Source organism: Panicum virgatum, chromosome 1K, assembly GCF_016808335.1.
Source record: "Panicum virgatum strain AP13 chromosome 1K, P.virgatum_v5, whole genome shotgun sequence".
NCBI lineage: Eukaryota > Viridiplantae > Streptophyta > Magnoliopsida > Poales > Poaceae > Panicum > Panicum virgatum.
Window position 1 is genome coordinate 54,323,744 of NC_053136.1, and position 19,964 is coordinate 54,343,707.

The 19,964-nt window shown below is 47.1% G+C and overlaps 1 long non-coding RNA gene and 1 pseudogene across 2 annotated transcripts; both read right to left on the reverse strand.

Annotated features, from left to right (window-relative positions):
* Window positions 1-535: 535 nt before the first annotated feature.
* On the reverse strand, window positions 536-971 carry LOC120644671. The gene is made up of 3 exons (XR_005663906.1): window positions 936-971; window positions 766-861; window positions 536-676 (listed from the first exon to the last, which is right to left on the reverse strand). It is a non-coding gene; the product is annotated as an uncharacterized LOC120644671 (long non-coding RNA).
* A 405-nt stretch (window positions 972-1,376) lies between these two features.
* Window positions 1,377-18,163, reverse strand: LOC120644663 (annotated as a pseudogene). Its single transcript, XR_005663887.1, has 22 exons — window positions 17,817-18,163; window positions 17,482-17,543; window positions 16,796-16,904; window positions 16,622-16,694; window positions 16,262-16,537; window positions 16,038-16,102; window positions 15,760-15,891; window positions 15,638-15,678; window positions 14,976-15,510; window positions 14,745-14,905; window positions 14,001-14,500; window positions 13,557-13,619; window positions 13,376-13,477; window positions 12,848-13,165; window positions 12,652-12,744; window positions 12,463-12,564; window positions 12,246-12,358; window positions 11,604-11,737; window positions 11,275-11,458; window positions 5,887-5,999; window positions 3,953-4,034; window positions 1,377-3,868 (listed from the first exon to the last, which is right to left on the reverse strand). The product of XR_005663887.1 is annotated as a protein TSS-like (transcript).
* Between the last annotated feature and the right edge of the window lie 1,801 nt (window positions 18,164-19,964).

Consider the following 19,964-nt stretch of genomic DNA (forward strand, 5'->3'; position numbering starts at 1 on the left):
GTTTATTGTAGCTTTGAGTTGAAAACACCTTTAACGGAGGTATAAAACAGCAAATTACCAATGCTCCACACGCTTGACTTACCAAACAAGCCAAAGGTACTAGTTGATACTCATTTACAACGCTACAAAGAGAGAAATTCCCAGCAGAAAATAACATCGCAAACCACGAACTCACTGCTGAATGTGTTTCAGATGCAACACAACAGCATCGTTGTTATGGACAGGCTCACCATAAAACTGCTCCTCTGCGTCTATATGATTGCGGAGAAGAGGAATGATTTGGCAGTGCTCCTGCCGGTTTCTTCAAAAAAAAATCGTGGAGAAGAGGATCTGGTTGACATCTTTTGCCTTGTCCTCCCCTGCAAGCATGACTAGTTGAATCACCACCGGTTCCCAATCCACCAAGAATCCCCAGCAGGCATCATCACGCAACCCAAATCGAAAAAAAAATGCAGAGGAACCTACCTGTGACGGGACTGACGTGAGCTGTCCACTCGTCGATCACCGCGTTGAGGGTGTTGTGGGCGGCCTCGTCGACGTCGGACAAGGGGGGCAGCCCGGATGCGGCGAGCAGCCGCTGCGTCGTGCTGCGCTGCGCCATCAGGCTCACGTGTATCCGATCGATTAGTTCCTGCGCAGAGAGCAAGGCCAGCATCAGCGGGCCAATCGCAGGGACCTAGATGAAAGCGAAGCCACGGATTTGAGAAATGTTTTTTTTCCCTCGAACAATTCGGATTTGGGATTTAGGGTTCAGGGGAGCGCCACCTGCTTCTGGGTGAGGAGGTCGCGGCAGAGCTCCTTGAGCGCGGCCACCGCCTCCTGCACCCGCTTCACCCTCGCCACCAGCTTCGCCGGGTTCGTCTGCAACCGCCGCCGCAGATCCCGTCAGCCGCGCGCCGGAAGGAGGCGTTAGGGAGGAGGGCGAGAATACTGACATGGTCGGGGTAGGAGGCGCGGAACTCGAGGTCGAGGCGGCGCTGCACGTCGGCGAGGGCGGCGTTGGCGACGGCGAGCGTGGACAGGATGTCGTTCACCGCCGGGTGGTGCCGCGGCCGCCGCCCGCTCGGATCCGCCATCGCCATCTCTACGTATTTTTGCTGTATCTTTGGGGCTTTCTGCTTCCTGCCCTCCGCGCGCCTCTCGATTTTGAATCGGAAGGGAAAGGCCGAAGACGTCTTCAGTGGTCAGTCCCCAGCACGTGACATGGCCCAGTCTTCAGTCCCAGCACATGGCAGCGTCTTCAGACATGCACCATTTCCACAAATTTTGAGCAAATAAACCCCAAATGTCCGATTGAATTTTAGATCTAAGAATCAGGTGACATCCACATGAATTACTCTAACCTACACGCTACAGCCATCAGATCAACAGTAACGGAAACTCAATAGGAAGCTTTCTTCAGTTCCATCTGCATATGCTATACAGCTGGGATTACCAAGTACGCAGGGCGTAAAATGATAACACAGCTTTCTTTACAGATTACATAGTCCAACAAGTCTAATTTATCAAAAAAATAACTATTAAGATGTTAGGTCGACAGTACATTCACAAAGGGAAACAAAATTTATGGGCAAGTTGTGGAAACGGCAAAATGTTAATGACGTAATGGCAAAACTGCGAAGCGCGATGTTTGGAGTTCCAAATATACAATTTTCTCCTCTCTCTTGGTGTCCCTTTTATTGACACTTCGAGTTGTCCCCCCCAAGATTCTTCGCAGCAAAAAAACAGGATGAAACAAGGGCACCACGACGGACGTTCTGGAAACAAAATTCCAAGCTCCAAAGATCATGGAATGCCACTAGAAGAACTGCAGAACCATTATGCAGATACTAGCAACCATGAAATGGGTCAAAAAAAGGCAATTAACTCTCAATCCAAAATGGCAGCATCTCGGATAGTCGGATTGCATTAGTATGCTTTATTGAGAAGAAGATAGGCTCGTCTGTTTAAGAATAAAATTTCAGACTTAGCTGGCTATCTGAGAATGTTGTTTTTTTCTCAGCCTGCAACCTCAACAGCCTCTACTTCTCCATCGCTGTAGTCAGCCCAGGATTTGGGTTGCCCGGTTGTAATTAACTCTTCAGTAACATCTTTCGCGACCACTGCTTCTTCTGCAACTTCAGGGGCTACGGTCTGCTCAGGCTCCACTTCTCCATCTTTACTTTCTGAGTGGCTTGTGTCGTCTGTAGTCTGCGTTTCACCCCCAGCCTCAACATTGATTCCGCTAGATGCATCATTTCCTTCAGGATTGGTCTGGCTACATTCAGAAACTTGTGGGGATGCAGTTACCGGTGATTCTAAAGTACTATCCGGAGAGGAAGGAAGGCCCTGTGGGGAAGATGGAATACCACCTGGTGATGTTAAAGGACCATTTGGAGATGCTGGATGTCCATTAGGACTCCGAGATTGGCCTGGTACAAACTCTGGAGCGTTAGGGTTCATAACTCGGGGTAGATGTATTTGTTTCTGTAGGTGCTTCACCACTTGGCAACACAGGCTTGTTACGAGGTCCCCGGTGCCCTGATCTGTTGTAACCTCCACCCAGACGCGGACCATAAGGGACCCTTGCTGTTGCAGATTGGTGAGGGTGCTTACGGTGAGGGATTGACAACATAGGGGGTACATTAGCTGGTGATGGCAATAGTCCTCCATGTTCTCTGAAACCTGGTACAGCCATTGAACCAAAAGCTGGTACGGTGGATGGATTGAATGGAGCCACCGCAGCAGAAAGTTTACCGGTTGTCTCTTTCTTTTCACTCTCAGATGGTGAAGATTTCTCATTTTCCCCTCCACTTGACAGTTCTGGTGTATCCTCTCCTGCATCTCTTTCATCATCATTAGAGGAAGAATCGTTTGCCTCAATTACAGTTTGCGCTTCCACATTTGGACCATCAGCCTCAGTTTGTGTTGCAGATGATGTGACTGAGGCAGCAAGATCTGTGGTCTTTTCCACTACAGATATCTCTGCTGCATCTGAGGTCTTTTTATGTTCTGGCTCTGGTTGATTTGAACCAGCCAAAACATCAGTTTGCTTAGATTTACCTCCATCTGTTGACTTTGATACTTGGGAAGTATCACCCTTCTGCGACACTTCTGTTGCTTCATCTTTCTCTCCAGAAGGGTGACCATTGCTTTCTTTTGGAGGCTTAGCACTCTCAACACTTGCACCTTGGTCAATTGTATCCTTATCTTCTGTATGTACCTCACTCACTGCTTTGACAAGAGTTCCTGATGCAGCTATTGCCACTTCTTTGTATGAAAGTGACTTCCTTACAGTTTGACTGGCAGTTGGGGCAGTGGATGGCATCACCTTGGCAGTAGCTGCGGTAATGGCAGGGCTTGCTGGCTTGGAGTTGGGATTGGAAGAATTCTCACCACATTTTGATGAGACTGCAGGGCTAACTGCTTTGGAATTGAAGCTTGAGTTCTTTGCTAATTTATTTGCAAGAGGACTAGACGCAACCGGAGCTGCAGTCTCATTTGGTGAAACTCGAGGGGAGAAGTTGGATGGAACCCTTCCTTTGTATCTTCCATTCTCGCTGTGAAATGCATTAGTATTGAGTTTCGCCAGATTTGGCTTCCTTGTGCCTGAACCTGTTTTGCGACTCCCTATGGATCGTCCCTTTGGAACAGCTGCTTGCCACCCCTCATCAAATGTGTACTCTTCAATAAAATCATCTTGAGTTATGTGGACTGTAGTGTCACTTGGTATTTCGTCTTTCACTTTCACATGCTCAACAAAGGTTCCATTCTCTTTAACTCCAGAGTCTTCTTTCTCAGTTAATAAATTATCATTGTTAGGTGGAGGGCTCCTTCGATCTTCATCATCAACCAGGTCAGATGGGTTTTGCCCAGTGCGGCCTTTGATCTGTGATTCATAATGCGCATGTATGAGAATGACATTGGAGGAATATAAATGCAATATGCTCTCAATGGAAGACCCTGAAGATACCTTAGCACGGGCTTGTTTCTTTTGCATTTCCTTAGCCTTCAGTTCATCATCCGGATTGATATAATCCAATAGATCTGATACACTGACAAAGAAAAAGGATGATCAGCACTTCAGCAGCAAATGATATACTAAGCACACCATTCCAAAATACTGAGGTATTTTCTCTTGTTTATGCACTGCCTCTGACAGTATCAAGATAAAGGAAATATTTATCAGTTTAGAACAAGCTATCACTTATAAAATCAAGAGTTAAATACGCCAGCGGTCCTCGAACTTGTCCCGAGGTGCCACTTAGGTCCACGAACTTGTAAAATCAAAATCTGGCACCATGAACTTGTTAAGTTGTGCCACTTAGGTCCATACCTCTTGACGTGACACCACATGGCATGAATATATGTAAAAAGGTCCTCCAAATTTATCATTTTCTACCTTCAACTCCTCCGTATGTGCCCCCGATTCCCTCGTTCTTCCCCTCCGAGATTCCAATTCCGGCACATCCACGCCGCTGGCAAGCATGGTGGTAGCAAATATGCCGCACTCGCACAGGGGCGGCTCTACCCGTGTTCCAGGAGCCAAATGCCTCGCCGCGACGGCCGCGCTCGCCTTCCTCTGTGTGGCCGTGGCGGGTGCCGGGCGCGGCGCGCATGAGCAGCTGCCACTCTTCGTGCGCCCGAAGGAGGACGCGTCAGCGGCCGCCGCACAGAGCGGCGAGAGCGATCTCGCGCACCTGGGCACGGCGGCGCCATCCCGGCACACCTTGTCGAGCGCCGCGGCGAAGGGTTCGAAGCCCCGCAGCTCGTCCGCGAAGGCCGCCGCCGAAATGTCATTGGCGCATGCCTGCAGCGCTGCCATGCCGCCGGCGTTCCTGGCCGGGCTGGCCAGGTTACAGCCTGCGCGCGTACGCTGGGCGGGCAGCCGTAGGTGGCCGGCAGTGTGCGGCTCGGCCTCTGCACCGCCCAAGCACGCCCCTCCTTGCCAAATCTATCCCGAGCGCACTGCTCCTCATCCCTCCACAACCGCCGCCGCCGCTGGGAGGGGAGCCGTTGCCATGGGAGGCTAGGGGTGCCTTTGGCGTGGGATTCCGCCAGGACCGTTGCCAAGGGAGGCCAGCAGGTCCGCCGCCGCGGGACTCCGCCTGCGACGCCGCCGGGGACAGCTCCACAGATGCTACAGATCCCCTGCATCGCGCGGCGCCTGCCCGATGCAGCCTCACGTGGCCACCGCGCGAGGCCGGGGCCAGGGCCCTGCCTGCGCCCAGCCTGTTGACCAGCGAGCGCCCGCAGCCGATTGCCTCCTTCCGAGCGCCGGCTCCCACGGCGAGGCCACCTCCGAGCGCCGGCTCGCGGCGAGGCATGCCTCCAAGGCCGCCGCCCCCGCACCAGGCCCGCTTCCTACCTGGGGTCGCCTCCCGCGGCGAGGCCACCTCGCTGCAGGGAGCAGCAGCGCGAGGATGCAGCGCTCTCCTCCCCCACAAGCGCCGCCGCTGCCGCCGCCAGAGGCCGCCAAGAGCGCCGCCGCGGGAGGCCGCCGCCCCATCGCCTGTCCTGCTGCCGTGTCACCGCCGGGCAGCCGCCGCGCGAGGCCGGGGCCTGGGCCCTGCTCTGCCGCCGCGACCGAAGGCACATGGAGGATGTGAAGATAGAAGATGGTAAGTTTGGAGGGCTTTTTTTGCATATAATCATGCCACATGGCGCCACGTCGAGGGGTATGGACCTAAGTGGCACAACTTAACAAGTTTAGGGTGCTAGATTTTGATTTTGCGAGTTCGTGGACCTAAGTGGCACCTCAGGACAAGTTTGAGGGCTGCTAGTGTATTTAACTCTAAAATCAATGTTGACATTTATAAGATTAATTGCTCATTAGCAAATAAAAACCCACTTTTGCAGCCTCATCAATGAAAATATTTGGTGAACACAATCAATAACGAGATCTACCTCAGATGTCCTCTGCTTGCTATTGAAGCATCAGGCTTTGGAGTACCATTACGTGCTGCTTCCTGCTGCTCTAGTGCCTTAGACTCAAAGTATTCCAACCAAGCAGCAGCATCCTGTGGAATATATGGTTATTAGGTTACCTTGTTGCAGCAATAAGGCAAATCATTGACTGGTATTGATGGATATGTGGAAGAATACTGTAACAGCCCTATGTTGATTAGCTAGTTAAACATGTCATCATGTGCATCATTAAGCATTAAGCATAATTAGCTCACACTTAAGGAGTGAATCAACACTTAGGATAATCCACTGATGATGGTAGTGGCGGACAGTCCGTCCCTATACGGAGGACGGTCCGCGACCTTGCCACGTGGCCGACCACGGTTCACCTTGGACTCATCGACTTCACTGCCACGTCACCCCACCCGCGGACAGTCCGCGACTCACTCGCGGACGGTCCGCTAGTGCATCTCCGCTGCGTGTCATGCGCGCAGAGTCTGGGCGCCACGTCCCACCCTCGGGCCCACTCGTCAGCCCGAGCTCTCCACCTCCCCAGCACCCCTCTGCTCTCTCTCTCTCTCCCTCCCTCCCTCCCACTCTCCCCAAACACCCTCTCTATCTAGCAAAGCCATGGAGGAGCTTCCCTTCCTCCACTCTCACCATTGAAGCTCCACCTCGCCGGAGCATCACCGGAGGACGCCGAAGAACGACGCCGACGAGCTGCACCACCCCGATCTCCTCTTCTTCCTTGGGGAGGAGCTTTCCCCAACGAGTTCTTCTACTCCATCTCCTCCTTCAAGCCCCAAGCAAGGAAGACGACCCCGAGCTACTCCAAGCCTCCCCCGACGACTTGAAGCCCTTGCCGGTATCCTACTCGACGCCGGTGAGTGTTTCCCCACCCCGATCCATCCCCCATTGTCCTAGGATTGAAGCCAAGGACTCACCTAGAGCCCAATCACCATTGTTGACCTAGAGCTTTGAGATCCTAATGCATGTGTGGTTTAGCTACCAAAGTAAACTCCCTAGGCTCCCAGGAACCTCTAGGATCAAACCCCACCCCAAACCGTGGCCGGAATCACCGGCGGCGAACTCGCCGGTGAGCCTCGGCCGTGTCGCGGACAGTCAGCCCGACATGGCCGGACGGTCCGCCAGCTCCTGACCAAATCAACAGAGCCCCTGCACGATTCTTAGCCTTTCACAAATTGAGAGGCGGACAGTCCGCTCATCCCACGAGGACGGTCCGCGAGTTAGTCAGAGAGCATGTTTTCACCCAACACGGTCTGCACCTGACCTGCGGACGGTCCGCCAAATGGTCCGTCGTTTAGAGCCGGACGGTCCGCTTCTCCCAAGCCGGACGGTCCGCATTTAGTTGTTCTTTACCCTTACACTTAGCTATGATTAATCCACATATGTACTACATGTCTAGCCCCGTTTATCATAGTTTTGTAATGTTAAATCATACCTTCTCATACCATTTGCATACCATGTCAATCATTCATGGCATATTTATTTATCATGCATCATTGCACTCGTGTAGAGACCGTGACGCCGGAGCAAGAGGAGCTTGAACCGGAGATCGTTGGAGACTCTACTCCCGTCGAGACTCAAGGCAGGCCCCTAAGCATTTCTTACACCCTATTTTGGATCAATGAAGTATATGTGTCTTGTTTGCACATGAGTTACTATATATATATCATTGATTGCGTAGAACCTATTTGATGCATTATCAACCTTGATTAGGATATCATCTTTAGATGAGTATGCTTGAATAGGTGTCACGAACTATATGCTTAGCCATGCTTAGCTACGGTACAAGACGAGAGGTGGCAAGGTCACCACCACTCGCGAGCTATAGGATGTTTGATTAATTTACATGATTAGTCAAGAATGGATAAGAGTTGAGCAAATATGAAAGATGATTCGGACTTGGGCAAGTATGGTAGGGCCATGTTGGGATGGAGCTCACATGGTTAGTCTTGCTTGAGTTGATTAAGGACCGATGCGTAATCGCTTTGATACTTGAGCACCTTTCCGTACAAACCACATACTATATAATGGTACGGCAAGCCAACTAACATAAGTCACACCTTGCCTTGATCGGATTAGGTGCGAGTTGTGATGGAGTGCGATCGGCGGTTCCGGTGCACTTGTCCTTCTCGACCGTTTGCTCATAGTCGGTTGTGTTTGTGCGAAAGGTTGAGGCATGAATCAACACTTATCCTTGGCCGTGGGTATGGTCGTTGGTCTTGTTCTCGTGTGGGAAAAGTTGTACACCCCTGCAGGGTTTTCAATCTATTGCAATAGCCGCGCTCTCGGACATTGAGCACGCTCTTGTACTTTGACTTTAACGTAGAGTTACCGAGGAAGTTCATGGAAGATTGAGCTTATAATTTATGAACACTTTACTTATGCAATGGTTGATGCATGCTTTAGAGATCATAGATGCTCTGTCTTTTGCTTATTACAACTTGATCAAAGTTAGATGCTTTTATGCAAAAGTTAAATACCGTACCCTATCCTTGCTACTAACCAAATGCATTCTCCTTGAGGTCGGGATATTATATACCCATATTGGGTAAGCCCTGCGAGTACCTTTTGTACTCACGGTGCTACCGTTAAGTTGATGCAGGTGAGCCGCAGTCGGAGGCCGTGTTCGGCTACTTCTATCCCGCGGACGGAGGTGCGGGTGAGGAGTAGATGGCCGGTGGCTTAAGAAGGGCACTATCGGCATATAGTGTTTACCTTCTATTTTGCGTTATGTATGGAGTGCTTATGTCGTAGACTTTCCGCTGCAAACTCTGAAAAGACTTGGTGTATTGTATCTTGAACTTCTGTTGTAATATAACTTGTGCGTTGGACGTGCCTATGTGATGGTGTTACTGTTGTGCTAGTGGAGTGTGTTTAAATCCTGGGCGGTGCTCATGACACATTCCAAGGACTACCGGGGTTGGTTCCCTCTAATCAAGTTGATCAATGGACGATGACTCGATTAGGCGGGATCAACTTGGGCTGGTTCCTCACAAATACAATCAGGAAGCGATTTTTTCTGCTTACCTGGGTTCGAAGATCTTCTGATCCAAGCTTTGCTTGAAGTATTCTTAAAGTAGTCTTTTCATGTTGGACACTCAGCGAGTATGCTTCCATTAAAGACAAAGCAATAGCAATAGCATGATAACAAGAAATTATCATTCTTAAGCTTGATTTTGAGAAGGCTTTTGACACTATTGAGCACAGCACCATCTTGTGCATGCTGCATCACCTCGGTTTCACATCTACCTGGTGCAACTGGATTAAAAGAATCTTGGACACAGGCACCTCGGCTATCCTCTTAAATGGAACTCCTGGGAAAGAATTTCAATGCAAAAGGGGGGTCAGGCAGGGAGATCCCTTATTACTTCTCCTATTTGTCATTGCTGCTGAATTGCTCCAATATATTGTGAACAAAGCTCACTCCCAAGGGATTTTCAGTCTTCCAATACCATGCTCAGCTTCCAATGACTTCCCTATTATTCAGTACGCGGATGATACTATCATGGTAATGAAAGCCTTGGAAAGAGAACTTTTCTGCTTGAAAGGAATTCTTGAGGGTTTCTCACAATCAACTGGCCTCAGAGTAAATTACCAGAAATCTTGTTTGGTGCCTCTAAACCTCAGCCAAGAGAAAGCATCTAGTCTCGCTAGAGTTTTTGGTTGTCAACTTGGATCGCTTCCCTTCACTTATCTGGGTTTACCACTTGAACCACAAAGCCCAGAATAAACAATTTCGCCCCCCTTATGAATCAAATGGAGAGAAGGCTAACCGCTACAGCCACATTCCTAGGACTTGCTGGCAAGGTTGAACTCACAAAATCAGTATTCTCAGCACTTCCTACATACACAATGTGCACATTGAAGATCCCATTAGGAGCAGTAGAAAATATGGATAGAGCAAGAAGGGACTGCCTATGGAGAGGTACTAATGTAAATGATAGAAAGAAACCTCTGGTGGCATGGAAAAAGGTACATCGACCAAAGGCGAAGGGAGGACTTGGAGTCATAAACTTAAGAAGCCAAAATACAGCCTTGCTCTTAAAACATTTAGATAAAATCTACAATAAAAGGGACATTCCATGGGTCAAACTCATCTGGAGTACCTATTATGCAGATGGTACAATTCCTCATGCAGCCGGGGAGGTTGGTTCATTTTGGTGGAAAGATCTGTTGAAGCTATGTGACCAATTCAGAGGTGTGGCTACATGTACGGTGGGAGATGGAAAAAGTGTTCTTTTCTGGTTAGATGTTTGGAATAACAGGCTCCTAAAGGACTCACTTCCAAGGCTCTTTAGCTTTACAAAAAACCAGAATATATCGGTGGCACAATTCCTGCAAACCAACACTATAGAAGAGCAATTCTACACACCATTATCAATGGAAGCCTACCAAGAGTTTGAAGAACTTCAAAGCATCATCCAGGGAATACAAGTATCAGTAGATCGACAAGACACCTGGCACTACATATGGGGTTCCAACAAATATTCCTCCAAGCAGTTCTATAACTTTCAATTTAGAAACATCAAGCCACCAGACCCTTTTCTCTGGATATGGAAGTCCAAATGCAGCAACAAGTTGAGAGTCTTTTGTTGGCTTCTTTTAATGGACAGATTAAACACAAAGAACCTATTAAGAAGGAGTTTTCATATCAGTGGAGGAAATTATAGTTGTGTAATGTGTAATGAAAACGTTGAAGAAACGGCATTTCACTTGTTCTTCAACTGCAACTTTGGTAGAGCTTGCTGGGACAAGATTGGCATGCAATGGAATCAGAACCTTCCATTCTTCAGAATGATGAAGACAGCTCAAGAATTAAACAACAACAGTTTCTTCATGGAGATTTTTATTATAGCTTGCTGGAATATATGGAAACAGAGGAATGCTTTGATATTTGAGGGCATCAGGCCATCCATCAACTCATGGACCTTCCACTTCATTGAGGAGGCCAAGTTACAATCTCACAGATTAAAAGATAACAGTAGAGAGGACTTTCTAAATTGGGTCAATTCTGTACAGTAGCTACCATGTGTAGCATCTGAAGTTGTTTTTTTTATGGGGATCATGCCATCCCCATGCTTTGTACAGCTTTTTACTTATTTTTATTAATATTAATATACTACCACAGTGGGGGTCTCCCCCGCTGTACAGTTCAAAAAAACTAGCTGCAGTCTGTCATTAAAACATAGAGGCATAAGATGACCTTTTAGTGGAAGGCTTTGTTTAAATCATGGAAGTTTGATCTAAATTTTAGAAAGAACACATCAAAGCTTATGCGAAATATCAATAGAGTTTGTATGCATAAGAGCACAATACATAATGGCACACTGGCACTAAACTGGAGGAGGTTGAGTTGCCCACCTGTATGTGATCAGCGCCAAGCAGACGTTGGTTGCACTTTAGAGCTTCATGCAGGTAACGAAGTGCAACATGGACATTACCCAACCCTTCTTCCATCATCGCGACATTGATGTAAGTTGCAGCAGTGTTAGGATGAGAAGGGCCACATGTGAGGTGCAAAAGATATAGGGCACGATTCACATATCTGAAATGCAACAACCGGTACACAAATTAGTTGAAACTAAAAATGGTAAATGAAACTGACACCATAGGTAAGTGGAAAAACATAAAACTACAATCCCACTCACCATCTATTATGTAAGCTTAAGTAGATGACACTGTGAACTTACTTTAGGGCCAGTTCTGTATGCTGCAGGCGATAGTAGAAAACAGCAAGATCTCCATAGCTTTTCATTGTATCTGGGTGGTCAAGTCCAAGCTCCCTCTCATTAATATCTAAAGCCTTCTGTTGATAGATTGTTGCCTGGTTGAAAGAGCATCAACATTGATAAAGTTCAGCCTTCAAAATATGGGATAGAACAATATTCCTGTGCATAAATTAAACACCTGACAAGGGCATGTCTGCTCCGGGTAACTCAGAGAAGTGACCTTCTTGTATTGACTAAGTAGAAAAACTTTTTTTTTCTCGGACGCGCAGGAGAACTGCGCATTGCTGTATTAATAGATAGAAGAACGGTCCAAAACACAATGCCGAATCCACGGCTTGGATTATTTTTTTGTTACATTCGCGCCTAAAGTAGAGAAACTTACAAGCTACAAATTAAAATTCTATATGATTATCCTGTTTAAGTGTTGCCAAAATATGATTCCAGATTCAAACACAGTACATGTCTAGTGTTCAGAGGAAATTTCATGACCAACTAACAGTATCTGCAAACATCATAATTCTTCTGTAACAAAAATTGACCAATATTGCAGAACATTGAATACTACTAGAGAAAACTAACAGTGAAGTCCTAAAAAGAATATACCTGGTTGAAATCGCCAGCATGATAAAGCACTACTGCAAGAAGGCTGTATGCTCCTGCGGTCATTCGGTGATATGGAGTTATGGACCACAAACAGCAACAAGTTTTGCAAGAGCCTGCATGGTCAACAAAAATGTGCAGATTGGTATGAAGGAAACCTAATGAAGTGTCACTAAAGAATTCATCACGTGGATGCAATAATAAGACAAGGACTGTATACCTTTGTGCCATAGTTAACAGCATCCTGGAGTTTTCCTTTATCCAGGAAAGTCTTGGATGACTCCAGCAGGGTGCGGCCATCAGCCGATGAGCATGCGACATGCTACAGATAAAAGAACAAATGGTTGTTGTACATGATTTCTCTAAGAAATTCTTATTTGGCCATCTTTTTTAGAAATCGAAAGGTTACCTTGTAGATAGGAACAACACTGATAATATCCGACTTTCTGAATGGATGTGGCATATCCATGTCATAATCTTTGGTTACTAACTCAAGTCCTACCTAAATTGCAAGAGTTGTTATCCAAATCATGGTTCTGGAGTAAACAAGTATAATATAAAATGTTGAGCCACAATGAAATATAAAACTACAGCACAAAGGTTACCTTATGGCAGAGAACACGTAGAATGGCATATTTTCTTAGGTCAAGGGAATATTCATCTTTCCACTTCCATCCAAATCTCTTTATTAGAAAGACCTCCAGCCACCTTTTCCTGAGATTATGATCCTCGCCACAATTGCCATTGTTTTCTTCTGGGAATGGTCCCAGCAAAATGTTTAAACATGATGCAACACAGTCAGCCATGTCATTTATGTCATCAACAGCTGCAATAACAGCTCAAAGTATGTGCTTAAATGCTCGAACTACCATCTCATATATACACAAGGACTGTATGTGTGGGAGCTTGTCAGAAAGTTCAACCTGAAACATGGAAAAATAAAATAACATTTCAGTTATAATGTATGAGAGGTTTCTTATTATCTTATTTGTTCGAATGAATTAACTTTTTTTACTGTGACTCAAGAACAAATCTTGAACATAATTATAGTACGTACCACTACACTTCTCTATTAATTAATACAAGTCCATCAATCTATGCTGGGTTTACGTTTCAAAAAAAATAGTATGTACCACTCGTCCCAGTGACCGCATCTGAAGGCCCCTAGTGTGCATAAAATCTGTCATTGTCCTTCCATCAACAGGGGAAAGCTCAAGTGAACCAAAGTCTGCTACCTGATAACACAGAAGGATGACAACAGGTTACAGTGTAACTCAAAACACGTTTTTGATTGCTGCAAGATATATATGTTACCAATTTTGGCAGGGCAGTATCATCATAATACTTGTGTGCCATCTCAATTAATTCGTCCAGTGACTGCACATAGAAGCATCATATCAGAAAGGCATAATGTAACAATAAAGAATGGGAGGAGCATGTTGATGGACCTAAGCCCTGCCGACCTAAGTACCCTATCATTTTGGTCCCTGCAATAACATAAAATCACTAGATTGGCTAATTCTTTACCATAGTCCACAGGTGAAATTACCAACATGATAAACTGTACTATGCAGTTTACACTGAGGGGCTTAGCAGTAAAATTGATGGACAAAGAAAATGTAGTGAAAGTTGAGTAATAGCAAGGCCACTAGTGACCTAAAGTCAATTTTCATTTGGACATCTATGTGATGTACAATTGGCTAATTACCCCTAAAACGGTTTAGGAAACCTCAAAAGCCAAAATGACAAGGGAGAAACCTTAGCATGAAGTCCAGTTTCAGATTCCTGTAGCCTTTGGAAAGCTGCTTCTGGAAGCAGTCCCTGAAGAACAGCCTCTTTATCCTCGTTTGCACTGGTAGTGTTGCTAGTATGTGCATTATCTGTATTAGGTGAACTGTTTTCTTTTGCATAAGAACCTTTTTCCACTCTTGTCATCTGTCTTCTTTTTTATCTCCTTTAACTGACCAAATTGTTTACCCAGGCCCTTTACTGTAGGAACATCCTTAGTCTCCTCACTTTTTTTAGTCTCTATCTTCTCAGAAGCCTGGCTTTGTAGATGTTGTACCCAGCAAGCACCAAGTTCCCATCTGATCGGTCTTGTTACCATTGGAGCCTCACTTTCAAGCTTTTGCAAGCTGTCTGTCAGTATCTTCCGGACAAAACTTTGAGTAGTCTTGTTGTCTTGAGGATCACAGCTCTGCAATCTCTGAACTCCTCCAGATGATTGGGCACATGATTTATGGAGCAGCATCCTTAAACTGATTCAGGGAAAGGTGGTTATCACATTAGTCTTATCATAAAGTATAGCAGGACACAAGATGAAATGTGTTAAGAGTTGACGGCTATGTATGCCAAAACGAAAGAAAGGAAGGAAAAGCCACACAAACAGAGATTGTGTGAATTATTAAGATCAATCAAATGGACATATGTGTAACGGTTAAGAATTGTCTAATAAAGCATAACCATATATCTGTACGTCACATCAAAGTTCCAGAAACTAACCTATTGACATTAAGAGCATTGCTACCTCCTTCAGGCTGGTCTTCAATGTGGATTTCCTGCTGTGCTAGAGAAGTAGTTGTCAAATCAGTATGCACTGGAACTTGGGCAACAGCTGTATACCCACAATGCTTTACAATGACCACACCAAGAGTAGCAGTGTCCTGTAAACCAATACTGCAACTTCAGTACTTGACAAAATGTGAATGGAAGTAGAAATGAGGGAATTCTTACATGTACTGTTGCACTCTCATCAGCAGTGATGCCTTTCAACAAGTTCCTCTGAGCAAGCTCATCAGAAGACATCCCTGGAGCCTGACTTCCATCCAACTTAACGTCTAACTTGGAACTTGCATCTGCTTTGTCCTTTGTGATCGTTATTTTTATATCACCAACTTGCTCTGTGTGCACGACTGGATCTGTGGTGCCATTTGCTGTTTCATGTGAACTTTTATGGTTGGAAATCAGCTGCTGAATGGATGTAACAGCTTTGAGGACGGCAACATCTACAAATAAACTGTGAAGTATGAAAGCCTTTCTGTCTCTGACTTGCCTCTCCTCAGCTGTTTTGCAAGGCATTGCAGCAAGGATGGCAAATTCTTTCACCCATGGTCTATGGTCATGCTTTCCGTCTCTTCCTTGACCACCACCGTTGCCACCCCAAGTTTCATCTTCAGTTGGAAGAGGTGGGAACACTGATGGTGAATCGGATACAACAGGAGGAACCACCCAGGTGTTTGATCGGAACCCATAAGGAAGATTTCCAAACGGAATTGAAATGCAGTAAAAAGGTGAAGTTCAGTCTCGAGATTAACGGCAGTGACCATTCGTGAACATTGGGATAATGCAAAAAACAATAACCAAGATAGATTCAGTACATAAAAATAAATCCCATCTTGTTGTGCTCGACAAATGCCTTCATCAAAGCCTTGTACGCCTGCCGATTGTAAACACATTTTCATGTCAATAAGCAGACATCCGTAAACAACCAGGTCATGTAAGATTTAATGTTTCTTACTCCATCAAATGGACGGCTTGTCTGCTGCAGCAGTCCAACAAGGGAGCGGCTGATGAGTGCACGCCTTCCTGCAGGGTAGAATCCTGCTTGGGATGCCACAATCGTCACTGGTTTCCCATTGCAAACTCTTACCTGCACAATTGGAAGTCAAGTAAATAGATTCAAATTAACCACTTAGCCCAGTGTGGTTCCTTGGAAAAGTAGTGCAAAAACTCAAAATTATACAATCAAATTATTTTAAAATTAACTCCATGATAAACTTTATATAGCAAACGCACATCGATCTGGAAGAAGTCATCCTCTCTCTTGTCATCAACGAATGGGCGCGTCGATCTCCGAATATCTGCATCCAATCACATTCTATTCAGAAAAAAAGAAGTTCTATATTCGACTCAAGCCTACTCAATTCTGAATAAAATATTGCTCGAAAAAATTCTGAATAAAATCAAATGTGCTCCAAAACAAAAGCAAAAGTACATCGAAACAGTGGCACGACACTCACATTGGAGAGGCGGCGTGAGGTGCGAGAACGTGAAGAAGTCGTAAAATTGCCTCAGCTTCGGCGGCGGGTACATTGGCTCCTCACCGCCTCCTCCGGATCCGCTGCCGGGCGCCGCCTTCCCGGGGGACTCGGGCTTGGCGGCCTCGGCCGCTGTCGCCGCCGCATTGGGGGAAGCGGGCTTCTGGTCGGGCTTCTTCGCGCCAAATGCGGTGGTGCAGGCGACAATGTCGAGCAGCCGTCGCACGTGCGCGACGGCGAGCTCCTCCGTGTAGTCCTCTGCGCACGACGGCGAGGTGGGGATGAGCGGTTGCTCGCATTTTGCGTTTAGGCCCTCGGAGAGTCGGGGTATCTGAGGCTCACCTTCGACGATGCTGAGGTGGCAGGGCTTGAGGGAGGCGACCTCCACCGTGTCCTTGAGCTGGGCCCCACGAACCTGCATTGCGCGCGGAGAAACGAACGCGACAGTCAACTTCGTGAATCTCGAGGCCGATTTGAGCCGCCAGGGATGGATGGGCTTGGGCCCGGGGGCTCTACCTCGTGGGAAAGAGAGTAGTTGGTGAGGTCAGTCCTGGGTGAGGTGGCAGGTGTCCACGTGGACGGCCAGGAGCTTGCGGATGTCGAGGATCCTGTCCGTTGATATGCCCTGCAGAAGGCAACCGGCAATGCTTTTCATTAGTATAAAGTAGAAAAATGCAGTAAAATGGACCGAACAAATAATCTTTTTCTCCTTTGCATGCATTGAATATATTTTATCATGTGTAGATTACAAGTTGACAAAGCGTTAGTTTTAGAAAAACAAGAAGTTGACAAAGTTTAATCTGTTCCTCTCAAATTAGGCTTATCTACCGTTATGCTGACAGCCTGACACTGAAAGTCTGAAACTGCCTTAATTCTTCAGTCAGGTACTGAACACAAGCAAACACTCTGCACGTGCTCTTTATTCTGAAGAATGTTAGTATGCACATGAACTCCATGCCATGCATGTGTGCTTTGCTTACTGATGATTGCGGATTTGCAGTCACGGGGCAGTCGATAACCGTATCTAAAGTTCTAAACTGGGGTGGCAACAAGAGAAAGAACGTTCAAGACAGACGGATTGTCATGTCTCCGCAGCAAAACACACGAACATATTGCAGAACGGGCGCATATACTCTCTGAACAATACGTTTGTGATTCCCTGCAGTAAAATTCTTCAAGGAAGAAGGATAAGGCCGCCTCACCTTGAGCGTGAGCTGCGTGTAGTCCAGCATCTCGACGATGACGTCCAACACGGTGGGCAACACTGCGGCAAGCCGGCCGGCAAGGGTTAGTCCCATTAGTTCCACTTCCACACAATCGAATCAACATTATCAGACGCACACAAAACAAAAATCACTAAACTTGCAGATGACTTCCCTCCATCAGAAAAATCACAATTGTAAACAAAAACTACTAAAACAGTTTGCCTCTCTCACTCTGGGTCCGGGAGACCATTTCGAAATTCATTCTGAATACCATTCCTTCACACGATAAAAAGAATCAATAATGGATTGGACACGTATATAGTTCGCTGCACCTTTCTCCTCTTTCTTCTTCTTGTCGCCCTTGGCCTTGGGCTTGGCCTTCCCGGCCTTGGGCGCCATCTCCGCCGCCCCAAGCTAACCGGTGCTCCGTGCTGCAAGCCTCGCAACCTTATCGCAAACAATTACAAACACCGGAGGAACACGGCTAATAAGGTGCCCTTAGCTTGGCATTGCAGTGATGAGGCTGCAAAGTTGTTAGCCTGGGGGAGGAGAGATAGCGAGCGAGCGAGAGGGGCAGTGGAGAGGTAGAGAGAGGATAAGGTGCTTATGGGGATATATAGGTGTAGCTAGCTACGAGTATTAGCTAAGCTAGGTGAGCAGCTAGCTTGCACCGCTCCTCCTGAACCTGAAGCCTGAAAGGATTCGTGCAGAATGAGAAGAGGACAGCAGAAGAAGATAGCGAATACTCCTGCTGCTGGAATGGATGGAGAGGTTATACCAAAGCAGGAAATTATATTATATTCTATTATATCTATGCTTACATTTATCTCCATGCACAAAGTCTTAGTGGCCTAAATATGATATTTAGATACTTTCCCAGTAAAGGCTCCTTTTTTTGACCAGTCACCAGTGTTTCTGAATTTTTGAGAAGGCGATGCAATGATCTGGCCAACTAATTGCGCAGGAGTATCCACCTGCACTTTTTGTTTTACGGCCTCCGGTTAAGGCTCTAGAAGCCGGCGGACGGCCGAGATTTTTGCACTTGGTGAGGATTTCTCGTTAACTGCGAGACATGAATATCGTGAGCCACAGAAATGCTGGTCCTTCTATTTCAAAAAAAAAAAGGAGAAAAGAAATGCTGGTCCAGTCTTGTTTGCAAATCCGGTCTCAGAGAAACAAACACTGAATTCTTCAGAGTTCTATTGTGCCCTGCAAAACTCCGAGGGTGATACAGTGACCTCCGTGGTTCTGTCCTTGGTAAACTTGAACCATATTAGTCCGAATAGTCACCTGCTGTTCTTCAGACCTATTTTTTTTAAGGAATGATTATTCAGACTAAGTTCTTGAACTTTCTGACAATTTCAAATGGTGACAAGCACAGCACTAGCGCCTGCAGTTCTCTGCTCCGTTTTGAACCCTGTCCGGATAAACCGACCGGTAGTGCAGAAATGGAGGGGTGGGTGATAGGCAGTAGCGCTGAGCCGGTTTGTACTTGTAGGCTTGTGCGCGTGTGCTGACTGCTGAGAGCAACGGCTGTGGTGGCCTTGGCGGCTTGGCGGGACGCACGGCGGCAACCAATGGCCAGCGGCAGCCGCCCCCTCATCCCGTCGTCCCCCGCCCGCCTCCGCATCTCCCTTCCTATCACGCGCGGCCAATCCCAGCGCCCGCAGCATTCCTTCATCGCCCCCTTCCTATCTGCTGCTGGCTGGCTGGCTCGTGAGGCCTCGCGGCCACACGTTTTTGACGGCACCGGTCGGTGAGGGACATGGGGTTTGGAGGGTGGCGTTGCAACAACTCGCTCGAACAGCTCGCGACGCCGGCAAGGCCGGGCCGTGCGCACGGTGCGATCTGGAACCGAGCGTTTTCTGGCAAGTGGTGTGGGGACGACGAGCGCAGCGCCCGTGCTGGGCATTGGCATGTGAGCTAGGCACTGGGCATGGGCGAGTCGGGAACGGCAGTGCCTGTACGCCCTGTCCGTAAAAACTGCCCTTTTTCTGCCTTCTGCCTGCAAGCTACGCCCTCCAGCACAGGTGGCTCTTGCAGTTGCTCAAGATCTCTGCCCGTGGGTTCGTCGAGTGAGATCCTGTGCAGAGATCAAGTCTCCGTGCGTGGAGCGAGCGTTTGTGTGTTAAACTTTCTTGAATGTTGATCAATAATGCAATGTTCAGGTCGGTTTACCACCTACGACAGAGTTGATCGGGAAATTAAGAAAAAAGCTACACCCATGGCATATGTTTGCATGCTCTCACTCCCTGTTTCTCTCTCTTTTTTAAAAATTCATTCATCAATTCGCCCATTGTCCTGCCCTTTTCACAGCCGTAAGCAAAGCAAGGGCCAAGGATCTACCTTGTTGCAGCCTTACAAAGAAAACTCCAGGCAGGAAAGCTCTACAGCAGCGAAAAGAGTACTCACGAGTGGACCCAATTCTGGAGGGACTGCAGCCTTGTGGGCCTGGTGCCCATTGCTGCGGGCCTCAAATC